This window comes from Astatotilapia calliptera, chromosome 6 (assembly GCF_900246225.1).
Source record: "Astatotilapia calliptera chromosome 6, fAstCal1.2, whole genome shotgun sequence".
In the NCBI taxonomy this organism is placed as follows: Eukaryota; Metazoa; Chordata; class Actinopteri; order Cichliformes; family Cichlidae; genus Astatotilapia; species Astatotilapia calliptera.
The window spans coordinates 38,467,202-38,490,799 of NC_039307.1; the positions used below are offsets into that span (position 1 = coordinate 38,467,202).

A 23,598-nucleotide genomic window follows, 5' to 3' on the forward strand; every position below is an offset into this window, starting at 1 on the left:
GGAGGCTATAGTTAGTGTGTAGTGTAGTCATTGTTTTGTGTGTTAGTAATACTAGTAAATGTCACAGTTGCTCCAAAAAAACAACATGTCATAATGAAAAAATAACTCCAATTGAGGTTATGATGACAATAATGATACCAAACAAGGCGAGATAAACAGTTTTTAAAGGTGAAATATAGAAATCAAATCAAAAGTGTCAAAAACAGACGATTATACCTTAGACCCCAGAGGGTAATGCATTCGACAGAGATTCAATAGACACTACTCAAGAAAAAACCCCCCCAAAAAACCCAGATACTGTCATGAACTGAAGGTTCACCCAAGGAATGGACCCAAATGAAGACACCAACACACGTAAAATGACTATTTATAAGAAAGTTTATTTTGGTGACAGAAAATGCTTAGCAGGTTGAGATACAGGATAGCAAGGGCCACAGGGAATTGACGACTGGAGCAGGGAAGGATTACCCTAGCAAACTGGGTCACCGAAGTGGTCACGGTGTGGGAGAGATTTTATAACATACGGAGAGGGAGTTATTGCATGGGTAAAAGGCAACCTGAGAGACATTTGCTGGTGAGTGATTTTCTTACTTTGCAGGTCTGGGTTTGCAAGCTCTGAGGAGGGGAGGTCTGTGGGAATTTCCAGAGAGTCTAAAAGCTCTCCTGCTGATTGCTTGCAGATGAAGTGCAGGTGATGTGCTGGAGGTTCCACCCAAAAAGGCGAGGGCCAGCTGCCACTGGTGGAAAATTCAATTCAATTCAACTTTATTTATATAGCGCCAAATCACAACAAAAGTCGCCTCAAGGCGCTTCATAGGTACAGAGAAAAACCCAACAATCATATGACCCCCTATGAGCAAGCACTTTGGCGACAGTGGGAAGGAAAAACTCCCTTTTAACAGGAAGAAACCTCCGGCAGAACCAGCCTCAGGGATGGGCGGGGCCATCTGCTGTGATTGGTTTAGGTGAGAGAAGGAAGACAGGATGAAAGACATGCTGTGGAAGAGAGACAGAGATTAATAACAGATATGATTCAATGCAGAGAGGTCTATTAACACATAGTGAGCGAGAAAGGTGACTGGAAAGGAAAAACTCAATGCATCATGGGAATCCCCAGCATCCTATTGCAGCATAACTAAGGGAGGATTCTGTCACTGTTCTGGGTCAGTGTTGACCCAGCATTTTGAGTTTCTTATATTTTGGTCTATTTTTGCATTATGGATTATTTTCTGATGTTCTGGTGCTTTGTTTATTATTATTATTATTATCATTATAGATCTGTTTCTGTTATTCTTGGTGAGGTATCAGTTCTTAGGTTTTGGGTTCTCATGTGTATTGCAGTTTCTGTTCAGTGTCTAGTCTGTCTCTGTGTCGTGTCTGCATCTTTGTTTAGTGGTTTCTTGTTTCCTGTCTTATTGTGAAAGTCTTTGTCTTATGTTAGTGTGTGCAGCTTAACTCCCCCGTCTCGTTAGCCCTGATCTCCCCCAGCTGTGTCTCCCTTCTGTTACCCATTCCCTGATTATCACCCTGTGTATATTAGTCCTGTGTTGTCCTCAACCCAGTGTCGCGTCGTACCCTCAGATTATGCCTGTGTGTTTTTTGGGTTCTGTATTCATGGCACTTCATGTTTGGTTTTCATGTCAGCAATAAAGCTGAGGTTTTGATTTACAATTCTGTGTGGGCTTGGATCCTCCTCTCCGCCTGCCCGCACACAGAGCCCTGACAGATTCAGGGTCACCTGGTCCAGCCCTAACTATATGCTTTAGCAAAAAGGAAAGTTTTAAGCCTAATCTTGAAAGTAGAGATAGTGTCTGTCTCCTGAATCCAAACTGGTTCCACAGAAGAGGGGCCTGAAAAATGAATGCTCTCCCTCCCATACTACTTTTAAATACTCTAGGAACAACAACAAAACCTCCCAGACACTCTCAGAGACCACGACAGATACAGTATAAATTAATAATTTCAGACCTATTTGTGATCTTTTATTCCTCGGGAACATATTTGAAAAATAATCTTTACAAGTAACTGAATGAATACTTCTCAACTTACAGTTTTCACAAGTACAAATCAGGGTCCAGATCCAATCACAGCACAGAATTAGTTCTTACAGAAGTCATCAGTTAACTTTCATCTTATTGCTGTTTTTGATACAACACAAATAAAATAAAATGTTGTTTGTGACATTTTATTTCAAAGGCTTCATGATTCAGTTTGTACAACAGGGCAGGTTCTTAATTGACTTTCATTTAAAGAGTAGACTTTGCTATGTTTCAGTTAGCTGTTTAAGATCTGTCATGGTCCTGGGTTGTTGACCCAGGAGTTTTACATTTCTGGACTTTATACTGTTTGAAAATTCTATGTTGATTCTTGGTTTTATAGTTTCATTTACCTTTTGCCAGAGGTCACTGCTCCACTGCCTCGTCTAGCACCCGGTCTTGAACTGCAGCCTGAGACTGCGCCCAACCTGTCTGAGGGTCTCCGTCTCTGTCACCACCTGCGTTGGCCACCTGCTAAGATGCCCTTCAGAACGGCTCTGTCTCTGCCACTGACCTATAAATGGTTTCCTCTGGATTATTCTGCTCCTTGTTTTCTGTCTGGACTCAGTTCCTCCATCTCCATGCTTATTTGCCTTTCTGTTTCCCAGTCATGTCTCTGTGTGTCTATCTGGTTCCTCTGTTCTCTCCCTCTCTCGGTGTCCCTCGCTACCTCCGCCATTCTCTGTATGTAGTCGGTCTACATACAGAGAAAGTTTTTCGTCTTTCTTGTTTTGTTCTGACTGTCTCTCATCCTATGTGCATCATGCTCAGTTTTGCTTCCCTGTCTCGTCAGTTAGATTATGTCCAGCCGTGTTTCCTGGTGTTTCCTCTCTGCCCTGATTCCCTCTTGTGTATATAATGTCTATGTCTCCTTCTGTTCAGTGTTGCAAGCTCCTTCTAGGTTTGTGTCTTGTCTGCTTAGAATCTTCCTGTAGTAGTGCTTCCAAAAGTCTGCCTAGTTCACTTTACCTGTTTTCTGCATATTTAGTATTAAATAGTGATGATGTGATGAAGCTCTGTGAATGTGTCGAATCTTTCTGTCCGATTGCTTCTCCAAAAGGCAGATTACATGCAGCCCCGTTTAACAGCTCATTAGGAAGTACTGACATCTGCTGGTCTGATGTAGAGCAGCCCTGCTCTGATAATACATGTGGGCTGCATGCCCAATGGATATGTAAAGTTAATGAAATATCAGTTGCAGAATATCCATATGAGGTCCTGTGTAATGTAAACACACACACACACACACACACACACACACACACACACACACACACACACACACACACACACACACACACACACACCTAATTATCCGTTTGCTCTCAGATTGATTTAAGACTTGTGATATTATTGAGCAATAGCATGTGAAAATGCTCCCCAACTGCTGATATTTTTTACTTTTTTGGTGGCTCCATATTGTGCTTAAAATTTTCGTGCAAGCTGGTGATAACCACCTCAGATCCACTTCACGCAAAAAACAAATTCCCACATCTTTTCAACAGCTCGAATCAAATAACGAAGCAGAGATGCCTCATTTATTTTCGATCATGAAGAAATGTTTTCTTGTTCGGGGCAGAGGATCCCCACTGGCACATCATTGTACAAATGTTCCTCATCATCAATGTCCTGAAAAAGGAACACAGGATGATCACATCAACATGACAACACAGTGGTACAAACAGGCTCTATATTTACACAGCTGAACTGTCTTCCCTGTCCGGTGTCCACCCACTGCCCAGGGTGGCAAACGCTACAGAAAATCACTCAGAACAGTCAATGACAACAATAACATTAAAAAAGTAACTATTAACATGTCCAAACCTAAAAATAATATGCATGGTAGAGAGAGGGGAAGGGAGGTCGAGGGAAAAGTTGAGAGGCAGTAAACAGGTGGAAGAAGGGAATGGGGGGATGAGATGAGGTAAAGAAAAATCAAAGTTGATGAGAATGACAAGAAGCCCCCCTGAAGACAAGGCTTCTGACCTCGGTCACATCCGAAGTCTGGTGGAATGAAGGAGGAGAGAGAAGATCACACATTTCAAACAGGGTCATATAATATAGAATTGAAAATAAACTCACCTTTGTTTTTTGCATCATGTCAGCCAACACTGGCCCAGTGAAATCCCTCTTTGCCTTTCCATGAGCCTAGGACTGTGATGGTCAAGGGCCTCGTAGAACCTCTGTGTCAGGGTCTTGCCAACCACACTGCTGAACTTCAGGCACACCTAAAACATGTAAAAGCAAAACATGTTCAGGTTCAGATAAGCTGACTATAGTTTGATCTTTTTATGCATTATCCCAGACTGTATTATTACTCTTTAATGCAATTTTCATGTGTACTACAGAGCTGCTCTGGTGAAATCGGATTTAAAACAAAAAACTTGTGGCCCTAAATTAGCTGGCTAACATTTCCAGTGAATTTATAGCTAACATTAGCTATGAAAGCATCAGGCGATGTTAGCTGGTTAACTTGCTAACTTATCAATAATTAAATTAGTTACTTCACCTATCAGTGGACATGCAACCAATGTAGGTTTGAACTTACCGTTTCGTGACTAAACTTCACCGAAGGTTTCAAATGTGGGCTCCACAACTTGCTCCCCTCAATGCAGGTCACTTGTTGTCTTGATACATGCTTAATCATCCAGGTAAGTAAATCTCCAAAAGTTGATTCTATTCATCTGGACGTAACGATTTGTCGGAGAAACGTTTTGTCACTCATCCAAGTGACTGCACAGAGCTTTCATCAGCAGGTTAAATGAGCGCATGAAATATGAGCTTGCCACCCAAGAGTTTTGAGGCCCTTGTTAACCTGGCCATTCATATCGACAATCGCCTTCACAAGTGGGAGAAAGAGAGAGAGGTAGCCAGTCTCATTACACGCCTCTCTGCAGCTTCTCCCCTCCGGTTACCCCCCAAAAAACCCATCTCCATAGAGACTGTGTTAGCTCCCAAACAGACAAAAAACAAACTAAAAACCAGCAATAAACAACTTAAATATAAAAAAATCACAAAGAAAGAACAATACAGTATCCACATCTGAACCAAAGAGTAAAACAGTGAAATGTGGATTATTAAATATTAGGTCTCTCTCCTCCAAGTCTCTGTTAGTACATGACTTAATAATTGATCAACATATCAATTTACTCTGCCTTACAGAAACCTGGTTACAGCAGGATGATTGTGTTACTTTAAATGAATCAAAACCCCCGAGTCATTCTAACTACCAGAAATCTCGAAGCATAGGCCAAGGGGGGGATGTGGCAGCAATTTTTCACACCAGCCTATTACTCAACCAAAGACCCAGACAGACTTTTAATTCATTTGAAAGCCTGATGCCTCTGGATGTCTGGAGTTTTGATCTCCTCCATACCTGCTTCATGCCCTGGAGGACGGGGCTGTGGCCCCCCCACACCCTCTAGCAGATCATTACATGAAGGAACCTTTTAAAAAAAAAACAAGCGCGTCCATGCTCACAGGTGTACACACGGGTGATCACACCCACAAACTACACCCTTTTTGGCTCCTACCTCAAAGCACACTGTGTTCTGTTGATCTTATGTGCTGCACAATAATGTTTAATATTTAGTATTTACTGTCATATTCCCATATATCATTGTGATGTTGTTTATTCTATTACTCTTGTTCTCTTCTGCTTGTTTTCTTTTTTCTTTCTCAGCAGGTGATCCAGGTGATTGATATATGCATTTTTTTTCTTTTTTTTTTTCTGCCCGTTCTGTTGGTTTTTGTTTTTTGCCCTTCTCCCCCGTCCCTCTTCTCAGCTGTTTCTCTTTCCCTCTTTCTTTCTCCCCTTCTTTCCCCCAGTCAAGTCTGTCCCGTATTCAGTAAGTGAAAATAAAATAAACAATAAAAGGTGAATCAAATGGACCATTACGGCAAGGCTGGGATGGTCAGTTTGGTAAAGTAAATCCGTTGGGCATCTTTCTTTGTCTTTAGATGACAATTCTGATGGCAAAAGAGCCAAACGGGACACGCAAAAAAAACAAACAAAAAAAAAAAAAAAAAAAAGAAAGCCTGATGCTTAGCCTTGTCCACCCCAGCTGTGAAAATCAGAAACCCGTCTTACTTGTTATCATCTATCGTCCACCAGAGTTTCTGTCTGATTTCTCAGACTTTTTATCTGATTTAGTGCTCAGCTCAGATAAAATAATTATTGTGGGTGATTTTAACATCCATGTAGATGCTAAAAATGACAGCCTCAACATGGCATTTAACATGGCACTCAATTGGCTTCTCTCAAACTGTAAAAGAACCCACCCACCACTTTAATCACACTCTAGATCTTGTTTTAACATATGGCATAGAAACTGAACATTTAACAGTGTTTCCTGAAAACCTTCTCCTGTCTGATCATTTTCTGATAACATTTACATTTACAATAATTGATTACACAGCGGTGGAGAGTAGACTTCATCACAGTAGATTTCTTTCTGAAAGTGCTGTAACTAAGTTTAAGAATATAATCCACCCACTGTTATCATCTTCAATGCCCTGTACCAACGTAGAGCAGAGCAGCTATCTGAACGCTACTCCAACAGAGGTTGATTATCTTGTTAATAATTTTACCTCCTCATTACGTACGACCCTGGATACTGTAGCTCCTGTGAAAACTAAGGTCTCTAATCAGAAGTACCTGACTCCGTAGTATAATTCTCAAACACACAGCCTAAAGCAGATGACTCGTAAGCTGGAGAGGAAATGGTGTGTCACAAATTTAGACGATCATCATTTAGCCTGGAGAAATAGTTTGTTGCTTTATAAGAAAGCCCTCCGCAAAGCCAGAACCATCTTGCTATTCATCACTGACTGAAGAAATTAAGAACAACCCCAGGTTTCTCTTCAGCTCTGTAGCCAGGCTGACAAAAAGTCAGAGCTCTTTTGAGCCAACAATCCCTTTAACGTTAACTAGTAATGACTTCATGAACGTCTTCACAAATAAAATTGTATTCATTAGAGAAACAATTACCAATAATCATCCCACAGATGTAATATTATCTACAGCTACTTTTAGTACCATTGATATTCATTTAGACTCTTTTTCTCCAATTGATCTTTCTGAGTTAACTTCAATAATTACTTCCTCCAAACCATCAACGTGTCTTTTAGACCCCATTCCTACAAAACTGCTCAAAGAAGTCCTGCCATTAATTAATGCTTCAATCTTAAATATGATCAACTTATCTCTAATAATTGGCTATGTACCACAGGCCTTCAAGCTGGCTGTAGTTAAACCTTTACTCAAAAGCATCTCTAGACTCAGCAGTCGTAGCTAATTATAGGCCAATCTCCAACCTTCCTTTCATGTCAAAAATCCTTGAAAGAGTAGTTGTCAAACAGCTAACAGATCATCTGCAGAGGAATGGTTTATTTGAAGAGTTTCAGTCAGGTTTCAGAGCTCATCACAACACAGAAACAGCTTTAATGAAGGTTACAAATGATCTTCTTATGGCCTCTGACAGTGGACTCATCTCTGTGCTTGTCCTGCTAGACCTTAGTGCAGCGTTCGATACTGTTGACCATAATATTCTATTAGAGCACGTTGTAGGTATTACAGGTACTGCGCTGCAGTGGTTTGTATCATATCTATCTAGTAGACTCCAATTTGTTCATGTAAATGGAGAGTCCTCTTCACACACTAAGGTCAATTATGGTGTTCCACAGGGTTCAGTGTTAGGATCTATGCTATTCTTCCTTTAGGCAGCATCATTAGAAGACATAGCATACATTTTCACTGCTATGTTGATGACACCCAGCTCTATCTGTCCATGAAGCCAGATAACACACACCAATTAGTTAAACTGCAGGAATGTCTTAAAGACATAAAGACCTGGATGGCCGCTAACTTTCTGCTTCTTAATTCAGATCAAACTGAGGTTATTGTACTCGGCCCTGAAAATCTTAGAAATATGGTATCTAACCAGATTCTTACTCTGGGTGGCATTACCTTGGCCTTCAGTAACACTGTGAGGAACCACATACCTCACCCAGGAGGCGCCCAGGGGGCATCCTTGTCAGATGCCCGAACCACCTCAACTGGCTCCTTTCGATGTGGAGCAGCAGCTGCTCTACTCTGAGCCCCTCCTGGATGGCCGAACTTCTCACCCTATGTCTAAGGGAGAGGCCAGCCACCCTTCGGAGGAAGCTCATTTCTGCCGCTTGTATCCGCGATCTCGTTCTTTCGGTCACTACCCACAGCTCGTGGTCATAGGTGAGGGTAGGGACGTAGATCGACCGGTAAATTGAGAGCTTCGCTTTTACACTCAGCTCCCTCTTCACCACGACGGACCGGTGCAGCGTCTGCATTACTGCAGCTGCACCCTCAATCCGTCTGTCGATCTCTGGCTCCCTTCTCCCATCACTCGCGAACAAGACCCCGAGATACTTGAACTCCTCCACTTGGGGCAGGAACTCATCCCCGACCTGGAGTGGGCACTCCACCCTTTTCCGGCTGAGAACCATGGCCTCAGATTTGGAGGTGCTGATCCTCATTCCTGCTGCTTCACACTCGGCTGCGAACCGTTCCAGTGCGAGCTGGAGGCCCTCACCCGATGAAGCCAACAGAACCACATCATCTGCAAAAATCAGAGATGAGATTCTGAGGCCACCAAAGCGAAAACCCTCCGCCACTTGGCTGCGCCTAGAAATCCTGTCGATAAAAATTATGAACAGAACCGGAGACAAAGGGCAGCCCTGGCGGAGCCCATCACCCACCAGGAACGAGTCCGACTTATTGCCGGTAATGCGAACCAAGCTCTTGCACGGTTGTATAGGGATCGAATGGCCCGTAGCAATGGGCCAGACACCCCATACTCCCGCAACACCTCCCACAGGACACCCCGAGGGACACGGTCGAATGCCTTCTCCAAGTCCACAAAACACATGTAGACTGGTTGGGCAAACTCCAATGCACCCTCAAGTATCCTCGAGAGTATAAAGAGCTGGTCCAGTGTTCCGCGACCAGGACAAAAACCGCATTGTTCCTCCTGTATCCGAGGTTCGACTAGCGGACGAACTCTCCTTTCCAGCACCCTGGCATAGACTTTCCCAGGGAGGCTGAGGAGTGTGATTCCCCTGTAGTTGGAACACACCCTCCGGTCCCCCTTCTTAAAGATGGGGACCACCACCCTGGTCTGCCAGTCCACAGGTACTGCCCCTGATCTCCACGCAACATTGCAGAGGCGTGTCAACCAGGACAGCCCTACAACGTCCAGAGCCTTCAGGAACTCAGGGCGGACCTCATCAACACCAGGGGCTCTGCCACCAAGGAGTTGTTTAACTGCCTCAGTGACCTCGCCCCCGGAAATTGGCGGGTCATTCCCCTCATTCCCAGACTCTGCTTCCTCCTCGGAAGACGCGTCAGTGGGATTAAGGAGGTCCTCAAAGTATTCCTTCCACCGCCTGACAATTTTCTCAGTCGACGTCAGCAGCGCTCTGCCAGCACTATACACAGTGCAGGTAGAGCACCGCTTTCCCCTCCTGAGACACCTGACTGTTTGCCAGAATCTCTTCGAGGCAGTCCGAAAGTCTTTTTCCATGGCCTCTCTGAACTCCTCCCACACCCGAGTTTTTGCTTTAGCCACTGCCCGAGCCGCATTCTGCTTGGCCTGTCGATACCTGTTGGCTGCCTCCGGAGTCCCACAGGCTAACCACTCCTTCTTCAGCCTGGTGGCTCCCTTCACCTCCGGTGTCCACCATTTGGTTCGGGGATTACCACCACGGCAGGCACCAACCACCTTGCGGCCGCAGCTCAATGCAGCAGCTTCGGCAATGGAGACGCTGAACATGGTCCATTCGGACTCGATGTCCCCAGTCTCCCTCGGAATGCTGTTGAAGCTCTGCCGGAGGTGTGCGTTGAAGATCTCGCGGACTGGACTATCTCTACTTTCAAGATTAGGCTTAAAACTTTCCTTTTTGCTAAAGCATATAGTTGGGCTGGACCAGGTGACCCTGAATCCTCCCTTAGTTATGCTGCAATAGACGTAGGCTGCCGGGGGATTCCCATGATGCACTGAGTTTTTCCTTTCCAGTCACCTTTCTCACTCACTATGTGTTAATAGTAGTGTTGGGTAAGTTACTTTAAAATAGTAACTTAGTTACATTACTAGTTACTTCTATCAAAAGTAACTCCGTTACTTCAAGTTACTCGTTACTTTCAAAGTAACTGGTTACTAGGGGAAAGTAACTTTGCTTTTACTCTGAATTCTCTTTGTAATGTGTTGCTTCCGTAACTGGATACCCAGCAAGATTGCCAGTCTTCTAGCTTGCTTACTTGCCACAAGTGCACTGTGCCACCTACCAATAGAAAGGAAAAGATAATGTGCACATTTCCACGAGAGAAATCCCACGCCTGGACCATCGTTGACCACCGCCATGATTCTAGCCTACCTACGTCACAGCGTCATGTGCGCTTATTACATTCAACACAAAAACTGCAGTCGTGGTGCTTTCGATTGTACTCAGAACTCGGAAATTCTGCCTTCTGAATAGGAAGATGTAGGTAACACCAGACTGCAGATGAGCTGCATACAGGGCTGGACTGGGAAAATAAAAAACGGCCCAGGCGTTTTGACTGACCAAGCCTTTGAATGAAACCGCCTGCTAATGTTACTGAATCTGTGAAAGCTCCGCGATAGCCACCACACCAAGTAATGAATAAGGAGCCTATCTAAATCCCAGTAACGATTAACGCGTTCCTGTTTTTGGCATAATAACTAGTTACCGTGCTCATTACCACAATAATAACGTAGTTACTGTAACGCATTACCTAATAACGCGTTAGTCCCAACTCTGGTTAATAGACCTCTCTGCATTGAATCATAATTGATAGTCAATAGTCTATTTGAAATCGAGAGCCTGGTGTGCCGTGCATAATGGAATGAACCAGACCCTGGTTCCGGTCCACCTGGCAGGCTGTTTGCCCCGTCTGCCATGTGCGCACACGTCCTGCACTGGGTGCACACGTCTTGCTTCGCCTGTCACCCTGGTGTGTGTCGTACGGTTTCCCTGTTGAGACGCTCCTTTTGTTTTTTTTGTTTTTTTTGTTTTTTTTTCTAAATGACATCAGAAACAGCAGTATGCGACATTACGTGATGGCAGAGCTTCAGTTCATCCTTTGTCTTTTTTTTTTTTTTTTTTTTTTTTTTTTTTTTATAAATAGGACAGGGGGAATGAATGAGAGAGAGAGGGGGAGAGAAAGAAAGAAAACCAAAGGGGAGAAGAGACGGTGAGAAGGGGGGGGAAGAGAGAGAGAAAAAAAAAAAAAACTCCTGGGTCACCTGTATGGAGAAAAAAACAAAAAACAAAAAACAAACAAAAACAAACAGAGGAGACAGCAAACAACAAAGAGCAACATAATAATAGAGAAAACAAAGCACCATCACAATAAACTAGCTAGTCATAGATATCAGTATTTACTAAGTAATAAACGATATTGTGCAGCACGCAAGATAGACAGCGCACAGTGTGTTTTGAGGCAGCAGCCAAGAAAGCTTTAGTCCGCGTCTGTGAATACCCATGTGTGCATACCTGTGTGGATCAGCATGCTTGCATTCCAAAGGTTTCTCCATGTAATGATCTGCTAGGGAGTGTGGGGGGGCCACAGCCCCGTCCTCCAGGGTGTGAAGCGGGTATGGAGGAGATCAAAACTCCAGACATCCAGAGGCCCCCAGAACACAAGAGACCATGGAAGACCAACAGAGGGGCAGCCGCGCCACTGTCCCAGTAAGAGCTGAGGAGAGTCCCAGATGAGGGCTCGCCCAGCAGCCGCGGAGCAGAAGTCAGGGGGAGTTGCAGTGACGCGCCCGTGAGCTCCGCCGGCCCCCAGCTGCGCCTGAGTGACCGAGCCCTAGGCCGAGAGGCCGGGGGCACCCCACCTCCAAAGGGGCCCGAGCAAGCCCCAGGCCCCAGGCCCCGACAAGCGGCCGCCAAGGAGTGAGCCGGTGTGTACCCGGACGCCCACCCCCAGACACAAAGAACCACCAACACACCGACACCTGAGGGAGTCCGCCACCGGCAGGGGAAGTGGTGGTGGGTGGAGATAGGCCTCCAAACCTTGGAGGGCCTCCTTTTGGTAGCCCTCATTGGAGAGTGATACTATTAGGAGCTGGTGGGCACGTGTGTTGTGCTCTTGGGTTTTGTGTCCCCTTTTCGGCACAGGTAGGCGGGGCAGTGGTTGATGGCGTTCCGGCACACCTGTGGTGCATCAGACATCATCAGAGGGAGCATTTAAAGAGCTGTGCGATGGACGTCTGGTGTCAGAGTATTGTCGCTTCCACAAGTGGTAACGTGATTTGCAGAACAAGTCTCCAGATTAATGCTACTGAGCTTTATGATCAAGATCCGTCTCCCTGCCTGCTTTTCCTCTGCATTAGCCTGTCTCACCGCCTGCTCGCCTGCCTGTTTGTTTGGACTTGGTCTTTTCGGATCGGTGACAGAGATTTACCTCACGCCTGCCTGTGACACTGCCCACACCTGTATTTTCTGTGTTTCAAGTAAGCTTTTCAACTCTCCCCGTTTACCTAAATGTAACTCTCAACTTTAGGCGCTATCCCCTAACTCTGTTTGTCCCTCATCCTCAGGTCGCACCGGGGCCCACCTATCCCCCCGCATATCTCGGCTCTGTTCCATCCCCTAAGCTCCGTCTCCTCGCACGTTTACCCAATCACTGTACATAGCCCCGTACCTTGTAAATATCACTGTAAATAAAACAGCAGTCACCGCAATCCCGAGCCCGTGTGTGTTTTGTTGGAAAATCAGTTTTACCCCGGTTCTTTTTTATTCCTCGAGCATCCAGAGACAGTGGTCATTTTCACAAAAACTTTATTCGTCTTTATTCATCTTTACTCATCTTTATTTATCCTCATTTAAGCATGCATTCTTCTAGAAGGGAAGACTTGCCAGGCCGGTGCCCCTCTGCAAAATCTTCACCTCTTTGTTAGTTACAGCCAGCTTTATAGAAGTGACCCCATCATAAACCCCCCATGGTGTGCTGCAAACTCTGTGTCTATGTGCACGAGCACGTGAGTATGAGGTGCCATAAGGGACATTAATACTGAAACGCTCTCACACACACTACTGAAACGCTCTCACACACACTACTGAAATGCACTCACGCACTCCACTGAAAACAGAGGCATTTCCGCTGAACAGGAAGGCGTTTCCTGACAAGGAAACTGATGGAAAAAGTGGTATATTTCAAAACACTACAAGGATGTCTACTCAGCAACCTGCTAGTACAGCGGTCACCAACCTTTTTTACACCACGTAAACGATATAAAAAGAAAAGAAAAGATAAATACCCTGAAATCCATTAATTTCAAACTCAAGCCTCAATTCTTGCGACCCGGTACCACAGACTCACCTGGGGGTTGGGGACAGCTGTGCTTGTAGCCTAAGTGAAACAGCCGCATTACTTAACAATATTTTAGCTTCCTTGAATCAAGGAATTGATTCAAGGTGCAACAGGGAATTCGGCAAGTATGTCCTGTTTCCCCTAAGCTTTTTATATTGGCAACTCAGTTGTTAACAGTGCTAATCAAAAATTCTAACGACATACAAGGAATATCAATTTTTAATAAAGACTTCAAAATAATGTGGGGATAGGCTAATTGGATAATCCAAATTGCCACTAGGTGTGAATGTGCGAGTGAATGTGAGTGCGAATGGTTGTCTGTCCCTGTGTGTTGGCCGTGCGACAGACTGGCGACCTGTCCAGGGTGTACCCCGCCTCTCGCCCTATGACAGCTGGGATATGCTCCAGTGCCCCCCGCGACCCTGAAAAAAGAAGGATAAGCGGAAGCGAATGGATGGATGGATGGATGGATGGATGGACTTCAAAATAAGTCAATTCACAGATGATACATCTATTTTTTTGAAAGATAAATACGTGGCAGAGAAAACTAAATTTTCTCTAAAGCTTCTCATTTATCTCTCAGTATCAAAAAATGTGAACTTCTCCCGATTCATACAAGCTCTGACTCCTCAATAGCTTTGGTTAGAGTTGAATCTAAAGTTAAATATATAGGGCTGATAATATCTAAAAAATAGAAAAAATAAAAATTAGAATTTCTAAAAAAAGAGATTTGGCTTTGAGGTGGATCGGTGTTCTTTTTGTACTGATGAAAATGAAACCCTAGAACATCTTTTTTTTTCTATGCCCTATCACACAATGCATTTGGTGCAACTTAAAAAAATGGATTTCCCTAAATATTAATGATGTGCCACTATTTGAATTACATCATATATATTTTTTTTTATATGGATCATCTAGCATTGGGTGTCTCAGACATTATTAACATTATCATACTTTTGAGTAAATATCATATCCATTGTGCTAAATGGAGGAACTCTGAGCCTTCTCTCCCTGGTTTTATTGATGATTTTAAGATATTTTTTTCTTTGCTAAAAAAGACATAAAGCACATATGCAAAAAAACAAAACAACAACAACAGGATAATGCCCGTCTCCTGCTATTCTAAATTTCGACTTATGCTGAGGCTAACATATTGTTAAGTAATGCAGCTGTTTCACTTAGGCTACTAGCAGGTTGCTGAGTAGACATCTGTGTAGTGGTTTGTTTGAAATCTACCACTTTTTCCTTCAGTTTCCTTGTCAAGAATTAACTTCCTGTTCAACTGAAATGCCTTCCTGTTCAACTGAAACGCCTTCCTGTTCAACTGAAACGCCTTCCTGTTTAACTGAAACGCCTTCCTGTTCAACTGAAACGCCTTCCTGTTCAACTGAAACGCCTTCCTGTTCAACTGAAATGCCTTGGTTTTTCAGTAGTGTGTGTGAGAGCGTTTCAGTAATAATGTCCCTTACGGCACCTCATACTACTATATCAACCTATTAGAGACACCTAACAAATTCTGATTGCTACAGTTGCTAATGGGACACGCAAGAAAAAAAGAAATACCTTTTAACCTCAATTTAACAAAGAACACATGACATAATACTTTTCAATAACTGCCAAAATTAAAATAATCGCCAAAATTCAAAAGCAACTTGTTAAGAAACATGCATACCCCATGATTCAGTAGCTTGTCGAACCACCTTTAGAAGCAATAACTTGAAGTAATCATTTTCTCTTTGACTTCATTAGTCTCTGTGGTGAAATTTGTGAAATTTCTTTACGTTGTACCAGTTGATCCACTCTTCTTTACAGTGAGGTTTGAATAGGTTTGAACAGCTCGATGAACAGCTCTCTCACCATAGTATTTCGATTGGGTTGAGGTCTGGTCTTTGACTGGACTATCTTGACACTTTCTTTTCTTTTTCAGCCATTCTGTTGTAGATTTGCTGGTGTGCCAGGGATCATTTTCCACTTATATAACCCAGTTTTGGCCAAACTCCAGCTATCTTGATATTTGACTCCAGAGTACTTTGATATGCAGAGGAGTTCACTCAGTTGACTCAATGGCTGCAAAATGTTCAGATCCTCTGGCTATAAAAGAAGTCAAATCCGAAATTCCTGGTGTTTATTTTCCTCCAAATATAGTGCTGTGTGTCAAGGCCACAATGTCAGCTTTGGTTTTTTCTGTCTAGAGGGCTTGGCCAAAAGTCTTGTACTTTGTTTAGATGCATCTTTGCAAAGCTAAACTGTGCTGCCATGTGTTTCTAAGAGAAAAGAAGCTCTTCATTGGAAATCCTTCCAAACAAGCTATCATTTAAGTCTAATACTTAAAGGTCAATTAGTCTTTTTCTAATTATATTGTCATGAACTTTAACACTTGGCGAGGACTGTAGGTTTTTTGTTTTGTTTTTTGCATTGCATTCTCTGACCATGGGCTATATTTCCTGGACTGTCCCCTTCATTGGCAGTTGTATAACTTAGTTTTTGTTAAAAAATTAATATGTATGTAATATGTAATATGTTGTTCTGTTGAGGCTGCATTTATCTCACCACTGTCTAACTTTTTTGTTTTTTACAAGACTGTTTTTCATTCTGAAGAAATCCCATGATTCACAAAATGTAAGTATACAGTACTGCAAAAAGAAAAACGTTCTATAAAAACTGATCATATTACAATATTCTTTGTTTTCACGACCAGTGTTTACCTCCTCCATGTCTGGTCAGCCCTCAGTGGGGCCCCTACATTTCCTGAGTTCGATAACTTAAAGGTTCCAAATCACAACTAACTGCCCCAGCTTAGGGTGCTTAGCAACACACTGTCGCTCAAGAAAACAAAGGCTGAACAACTCAAAGCCTAAAATACTTCCAGATACTTCAATATCACAACTCTTACTCAAACAAAACTGTGGCCAACAGAAATGACTGGCTTTCCAAAAGAAAGACAGGTTTCACTGTCAAATGAATAGCTAAGGAGTCAAAAATAAAAACAACTAAATGCTGTCATTTAACTCTAATACTTGAAGGTCAAATATTACATTAGTTGATTTGCATTCAATATTGCGTACACCTACCAGCCTAACACTACTATTTACTGATGTTAAGAAGTACTTGCCAGAGCTAAACAAAAATATATTATATATTTATTTATATATCATATGTTTATGCTGAAACAAATTGAATTGTCACAGAGCACCAGTGGTTTTTATTGTGATGCACTGTTCCCAGCAGTTGTGCAGCAACTACTGAGTAAGGAAAACTCAATGCTGCCATCTCGTGGTCTGAATAAAAAATGACAAAATGATAGGATCATGCTTGTGGTCGTCATCAAACTCAGTGCAACATAGACTTTTAGCATCAGTTTTATTCATTTAAATATTAATTTTAAAAAAAAGGATTCTTACTGGCTTTAACACTGAAGGCGTTCATGTTTAATATGATATCTATATGAGTTAAATGAAAATTGGGAAGCAACTCTTTATAGTTTGTAATAATGTCATGGAAGCTGTGGGCTAAATATGTTGTTATAACCCATCTACGGGCCAGGTCATAGCATGGATGATGCACTTGCTCCCCCCCAAGACCCAAGCAGCCACAGGAAACAATCACTGGTCATTACATGTGGTTTATTATAAAGCAGTGAGGAAAAATCAACAGAACAGGAGTGTTAACACTTCAGGGTGAGCCGAGGCCAAAATAATAAACAAAACAAAGCTAAGCTCCGATGCCCATACGAATGACCTCATGGAGAAAAGAACCAAAACAAAGACAGAGTCTGACCTCCTTGTCCTAATCAAAAACAGGAGAAAAGGATGTGTTAAAGGTAATGGCAGCTCCCCCCTACCTACTCCAGGCTTGGGTGATCAGGCGTTACAGGAAGCACATGAACCTCTCTGGCAGGCAGCCTTCCAAGCTTTATATATAAGGCATGTCCTCAGGCTTGAACCAGTCATGCAGGAGCCGTAAATGGTAAATGGCCTGTATTTATATAGCGCTTTACTAGTCCCTAAGGACCCCAAAGCGCTTTACATATCCAGTCATCCACCCATTCACTCACACATTCACACACTGGTGATGGCAAGCTACATTGTAGCCACAGCCACCCTGGGGCGCACTGACAGAGGCAAGGCTGCCGGACACTGGCGCCACTGGGCCCTCCCGGTGGCGCCCGTACATCCGGGGACCAATTGCAGCTGGGCCCCTGCACCGTTGAATTACCATAACATGCAGAGCTAAGACAGTTGCCATAACAAAGTGCGCTGTTCAGGAAAAAAACAACATTTGAGAAATGGTCATAACAATATTTTGGAAAACCTTCAGCCCATATCTGCTCTGTAAGGCTGAGTCTTCTGACTAAGAGCTTTTTAGATTCAGACCATTGTTTGGTAGCATTAACCTCTTCTATGGTTGACTGATGAAAGTTAATACACTGCGAGGGAACCTGGATGTCTGCGACTGTATTTTCTGTTAAACAGCAGGTGGTATCTCAGTTTTTATGTTTGTACTAGCAGTTTTTTATCTGACCTGCTGGGTTAATTAGTAGCGTCAAATTTGTTGCTGTTTGTTTTAAGCTATGGGGAGTGAGTGGCACATGAGAGGGGATCATTGAATCAGCTAAATTCCTTTAATATTGGCTACATTAGCAGACACACAAGTACAATAAAGTAACAGTCAAACATTTTCTAGTCTGAAAAGCAGCTCTAATTTTCATCTAAGTTACTAGACACCATCCTGTGCGGCCCTAGAAAAATGGCAACAGAACATCCCTTAAGCTTTAATTCTGAGGATGCTACTGAGTGTTTTGCAGAGAGAAGATAAAGAGTGATAGTAAGCATTATTATGGCAAGGCTAGCTGTTCATCTAGAAGACAATACAATGAATTTACCAGACTGGAGGAAACTTTATTTGATTTTTTTTTTTTTACCTTTAAATACCAGCACAAAAACACATAGACCTGCCAGAGGTGGCAAAAGTAAATAGATTCAGTACTTCAGTTGTTGGAATTGTTGGAAATAACCATAGAACACTTCCTATATTGACAGATCACTGATTGCTGATGTCTTTTCTCATTTCCACACAGTCTAATCGAGTGTTAAGAGGTCAGAGTCATTTCTGTCGTCTTAACCACCTTCAACAATCCTCTCAAATGAGTTTTTTGAAGAGAAGGTAGCTGGCATATTGTGGAACGATTCACTACACAAAAGTCTATTTGAACATCTGCATGTTTCTGTGAGGCATGCCCTGTTAGTTCTAAGAGACTGCTTTTCAGATATTCAGTTTGAAGTACAGATACTAATGCTAAAAATATTCAAGTAAAAGTTGAAGTACTGATTCAACTTCTTTATCATTAAGTAAAAGTGAAAAGGTACCTGCTGTGAAATTCAAAGAAATACTCAAAGTAAGAAAGTAAGAAACAGCTCTTTGGGGGATGTTTCAACCTCCTATTTTTATGGAAAGCAAACGGAACCTTCCTATATTAATGTAAAAATAAATCAATATTAATAGATGGTGTTAGGTTTTGTATTGTTCATTGTCATTTATGCTTAGAAATATTTAACCATATATGCTTAGAGGTGTATAATCATTTGTAGATTGAAAGAATGTCTCATCCTAGGAGGTCTGTAACAACTCTGTGCAGCATGAAGAGGGGGGTGCGTTCACTCCTCTACAGAGTGTTCTGGCATAGATCCGTAACTTCTCTTGTTGATATATGGCATAGCAAACACACGTATATCTGTTTAAGTATAAGAGCCTTTTGTTCAGATGGACCCGCTAGACTCTTCACAGGGTCACATCTTGACCTCACACAGATCACACACACACACATACACACACACCTATCAGATGGGAATGCAAAAATTATTTTAGTCTAAATTTTAATTCTAACAGATACTCTCAGCTTAAATCAGGTAAGCAGAACACAAGGAGAAAAAAGAAGGAAAATAAAAAAATCTCTATTTTCTGTTGCTGTAGAGGGGGACTTTGCCTTTAAACAGAAAATGAGTACACAAGAGGTTAAAGTGCTATTCAGCACTTGTAGGACGCCTTAAATCAGATGAAGTGGCTCAGCGTGCAGAAAAGAATCATAATGCACAATCACTTCTAATGAGAGCTCCTATAGATTTTCTTAATTTACAGGCTGTGGTCAGCTGATCTACATCAGCTGATAACTTTAAATAACACAGTTAGTCAGTTAGTCACAGTTAGTCAAATCCCACTGAGCAGTCCTTCCTTTTAAAGCTAAGCTCTCTTCTTCCTTTCCTGTCTTGTCTTTCTTATCTCTTTCCATCTCTGAGTGAAGTTAGCTCTCTTTCTTTTCTCTCCCTGTGAAATACAGCAGCTGGACCTTTAGCTGCAGCACACTGTGCAACAAACTGCACACGAACAGTGATGTTTGTCAACTTGATAGAAAGGTTGCATTTAAAATTATCTGCCACAAGATGTTACACCTTTATGGTTGCTCATCTTGTATGAAAATCACAACTTAAGGATGTCTTTTTGGTGATTCGTCTCTCCTGTGGATTAATATGCCTTTCATGTGTTACTGTTTCGGTTTAAATCAGTTTGATGTGTGAAGGCTCGCAGTGACGTGAAATAATAACGCCCCTCAAATGCATTAAACCGAAAGTAACAAGGAGGAGGAGGAACGCATAGATATTTGTTTAAAAATGTAGGGAGTAAAAGTAAAAAGTTGTCAGAAAAAACTCCTCAAGTACAGATACCTGAAAATTCTACTTATTAATTCTACCCTCTAAAAATCTACTAAGTGCAGTAATAAAGTATTTGTACTTCATTATTTCCCACCTCTGGACCCTGCTTATAGTTTGATTCTTTAAACTTGCCATTAAACACTGACTATACATACAGATAGTTATATAAACACTTGGACAATATCACAAGTGTAGTAATTCTGTCTCAGTACACAGTCTCAGTCTATTCTAAATCAAACAAGCGATTCGAGTGCTAACATTCAGCTTTAATGTACAAAAGTACTGCATTAACTTTTCATTTATGCTTTATGCTATTTTTGTGGCTGCTGTAGGCTCATTTCAGCAGGGTGAGTCTATGATGCTCTCGTGGTTCGGTGATGGAAACAGTCACATGTAATCAGCATCAGCAAATAACGCACATCACTTCAGTTTCATTTCCATTCAACAAACATTTATGAAATGTTCCAAACTGTCTTAATTCCTTTTTCTGTTCTGGTCTTTAAAATGATCAGCCATTCATCCATTTCTTGCCACTGATTCAGGGCTGGGTTACAGGAGGAGGAGCCTAATTAAAGAAGCACAGATCTCCCTCTCCACAACCGCCTCCTTCACCCCTTCAGTGAGGCCTACCCTGGCCAGCCAAGAGACTTAATCTATCCAGGTTCAACTAATGAACAGACTCCCCAGTCTTTTCCCAGGGAGACTAGTGTGATTCCCCCAATAACTGGAGCCATCCCTCCGGTGAAAAACTAAGTATTCACCGAACCACCAATTAAGCCATGCATCGATATATTTAGTCAGTATCTCTCTTTACTTGCATTCCATGTCCTAATGTGCAGTCAACAGCCAGCCTCAACCCAGGATCAAACCACCAGGGCCTCCAACCTTGAACACCTCCCAGCATTCACATAACTTGTTGCTGGAAGTATAAAATAAACTCTCCAGACAGAAACAGAGAGAGACATAATTCTATGTCTCTCTCTGTTTCTGTCATACACTACCAGTCAAAGTTTTAGACACACCTTCTCATTTAATGTGTCTTCTTTATTTTTACTATTTTCTACATTGTAGATACAAACTGAAGACATCAAATAAATTTTTTAATAATTCGAAATATGTCTTATTGTTGGAGTCAAATTGTTAAATGTTGTTATTGTGTTACTTAAATTTGTAAGTCTTGGTTCAAACTATAGGATCAAAGACATTCTTCTGTTTCTGTTGACCTCCCCAGCCTGTTGGTGGGGGAGGCTGCAGTGTTTTATTATAGGCACATGCTATGTGAGGGTTCTGTTTTCTTATTTAGTGAGGATGTTTTACTTCCCGCCTTTATGATCTCACCTGTGTTCGTGTTTGGTGAGACCGTTAGAGAAGTTAAGCCATATACAGGGTGGGGGAGATGACCCTTTTGTGGGCAGGAGGTCACACAAACGCACCCCCAAACACAAACACACACACTCACATGCATACACACACACACACATTCTCGCACATGCATACATGCACACACACACACACGCATTTTTTTAACCCTGTGTGACCATAGGGGTTGTTTTTTTTTTTTACAAAGGGTGGTGCTTGTATTCACTGTATTCAATAAAAAGGCTTCAAGGAAGGCTGTTTATTTGAAGTTGGCTAGGAGACAGGTGAGGAGCGTTCAGCTCCAAGAGCCTGGTTCCGACCAGCCTCCCTTGCTAGCAAGTAAAAACCGGTTAAAGCTGTTCGTCTTGCTTCCTTGCTTTGTTAACGGGAATAAGTTTCTAAACCAGCAGGGCCTGTGGAAGTGCAGACCCAACATTTATTTTGTCCCTCCGAGCCAGAGCCCAACACATCGCGTCCACTGAGGAGGGGGAGACGAGACACCGAAGTCTCCTAGCAGCCAGGACGTCCGGGACGCCTGATGAAAGCCCCGGTACTTAATTTTGTGGCCGAGCCAGTTATACAGCATCTGAACTCCCCTCGAGTTGGATGGCGATTGACGGAATCCAGAGACTCTTCCTGTGAACGAGAAGCAACACGAACAGTAAGTAGAAAAGGTCTTATGCATCACCATGACTGTGCGTGCAGACGCAAGCTACCTGGTTTCTCCGCCAGTTTTTTAAAGGATTATTAAGGATGGTTTCGCTACCGAAAGGCGTTTTTTTTCTCTGCCGCTGAGGGCGTTGAGTGTTTGTTTTCTCCACCAATATGTAAGGAGGATAGAGCTCTCACTGGTGACTCTGCTTTAAGGGAGATCATAGGCCTATTTTGTGTGTGAACGAGCGTGTTAGTGAGTGTGGACCAGATGTGGTTTGTGTGTGGCTGATTGTTGTCTTGTAATGGGGAATAAACTGAGTAAGACTGTATTGAAAGGGGATGGAATACACTGAAAAGTATTCACCGGGCAGCACGTAGTATGTGAATTGTTGAAGAATTTGTGCACAAAGCAGATCGAACAGTGAGTGTGAATGTGTCTGACGTCACGGTGTGTGTGTGAAGCAGTCTCCAGCTGGGGCAGTGATGATTCTGCAGGTCACCAACTACCCCAGTGGACACAAAATAAATAAAATAGTTGTGTTGTTGATGAAAGAAGTAACAATAATATGAAGAGTGTTTGGTGTTTCTCAGCCTAAAACAACTACAATCTCACTTTCTGTTTTTAAGAAAGGAGAGTTCAAAAACCAGAGAGGGGAGATGTGTGTTGTGTCAGTAGTGATGAGAATGATGAAAATGTCTCAGTGTGTCACTTGCAGGTGAAGAGCAGACCTGGATCAATTTTCCACATGTAGCAGTTGGAGGAAAATTATAGGTTAAACATCATTATGAAACACTCAGGCCGAGTTTTTGGCTGAATTGTGTTTACAGCTTCACTGTGTTCCTCATCCTAAAAAAGCAAGCTCCAAGGAAGCTAACCTATCCTTGAAGACAAGGAGTGCAGTTCCAGAAGCACAGGCATGAACATCAACTGTTGACAGCAGGTCAAGAGACAACAGCAGAGTCCTGAGCAGACAGGTCCAGCAACGCTATGGGCAAACGGCATCAGAAAGACAAAGAGAAGATCCATCATCTTGATTGAATGAATGGAGATGCGTTTCCAGCAAGCTGCAACTTCACTGTGTGTGAAGAGGACTTTTGAGGGTAGTGTCTGAGTGACATGTGCCACGTTTGGAGTAAAATGGTAACAGTGGAAAACACAGGACAGAGCTAAAGTGAACCAACTGCCATTGGACTGTAAAGTCGGAGAGGAGAACAGAGTGAGAGGAGCAGGTGAGAACACAGAGGATGGCTGTTATTTAGTGTGGGAAATCAAAATTGGGTTAGCAATCCTGGGAAAAAGGAAAATGACTGCTTTAAGTGGGAAAATTGAGTCAGGATCACAAAATGAGAAACACACACAAAGAGAAAATGTATGTTAGCGGCCATCAGGGTCTTTATGTCTTTAAGACATTCCTGCAGTTTAACTAATTGGTGTGTGTTATCTGGCTTCATGGATAGATAGAGCAGG

At 42.6% G+C, this 23,598-nt stretch overlaps 1 long non-coding RNA gene across 1 annotated transcript; it reads right to left on the reverse strand.

The window, feature by feature from the left end:
• Nucleotides 1–373: 373 nt before the first annotated feature.
• Nucleotides 374–3,063, reverse strand: LOC113024782 (uncharacterized). Its single transcript, XR_003272707.1, has 3 exons — nt 2,390–3,063; nt 592–737; nt 374–477 (listed from the first exon to the last, which is right to left on the reverse strand). It is a non-coding gene; the product is annotated as an uncharacterized LOC113024782 (long non-coding RNA).
• Nucleotides 3,064–23,598: the final 20,535 nt, after the last annotated feature.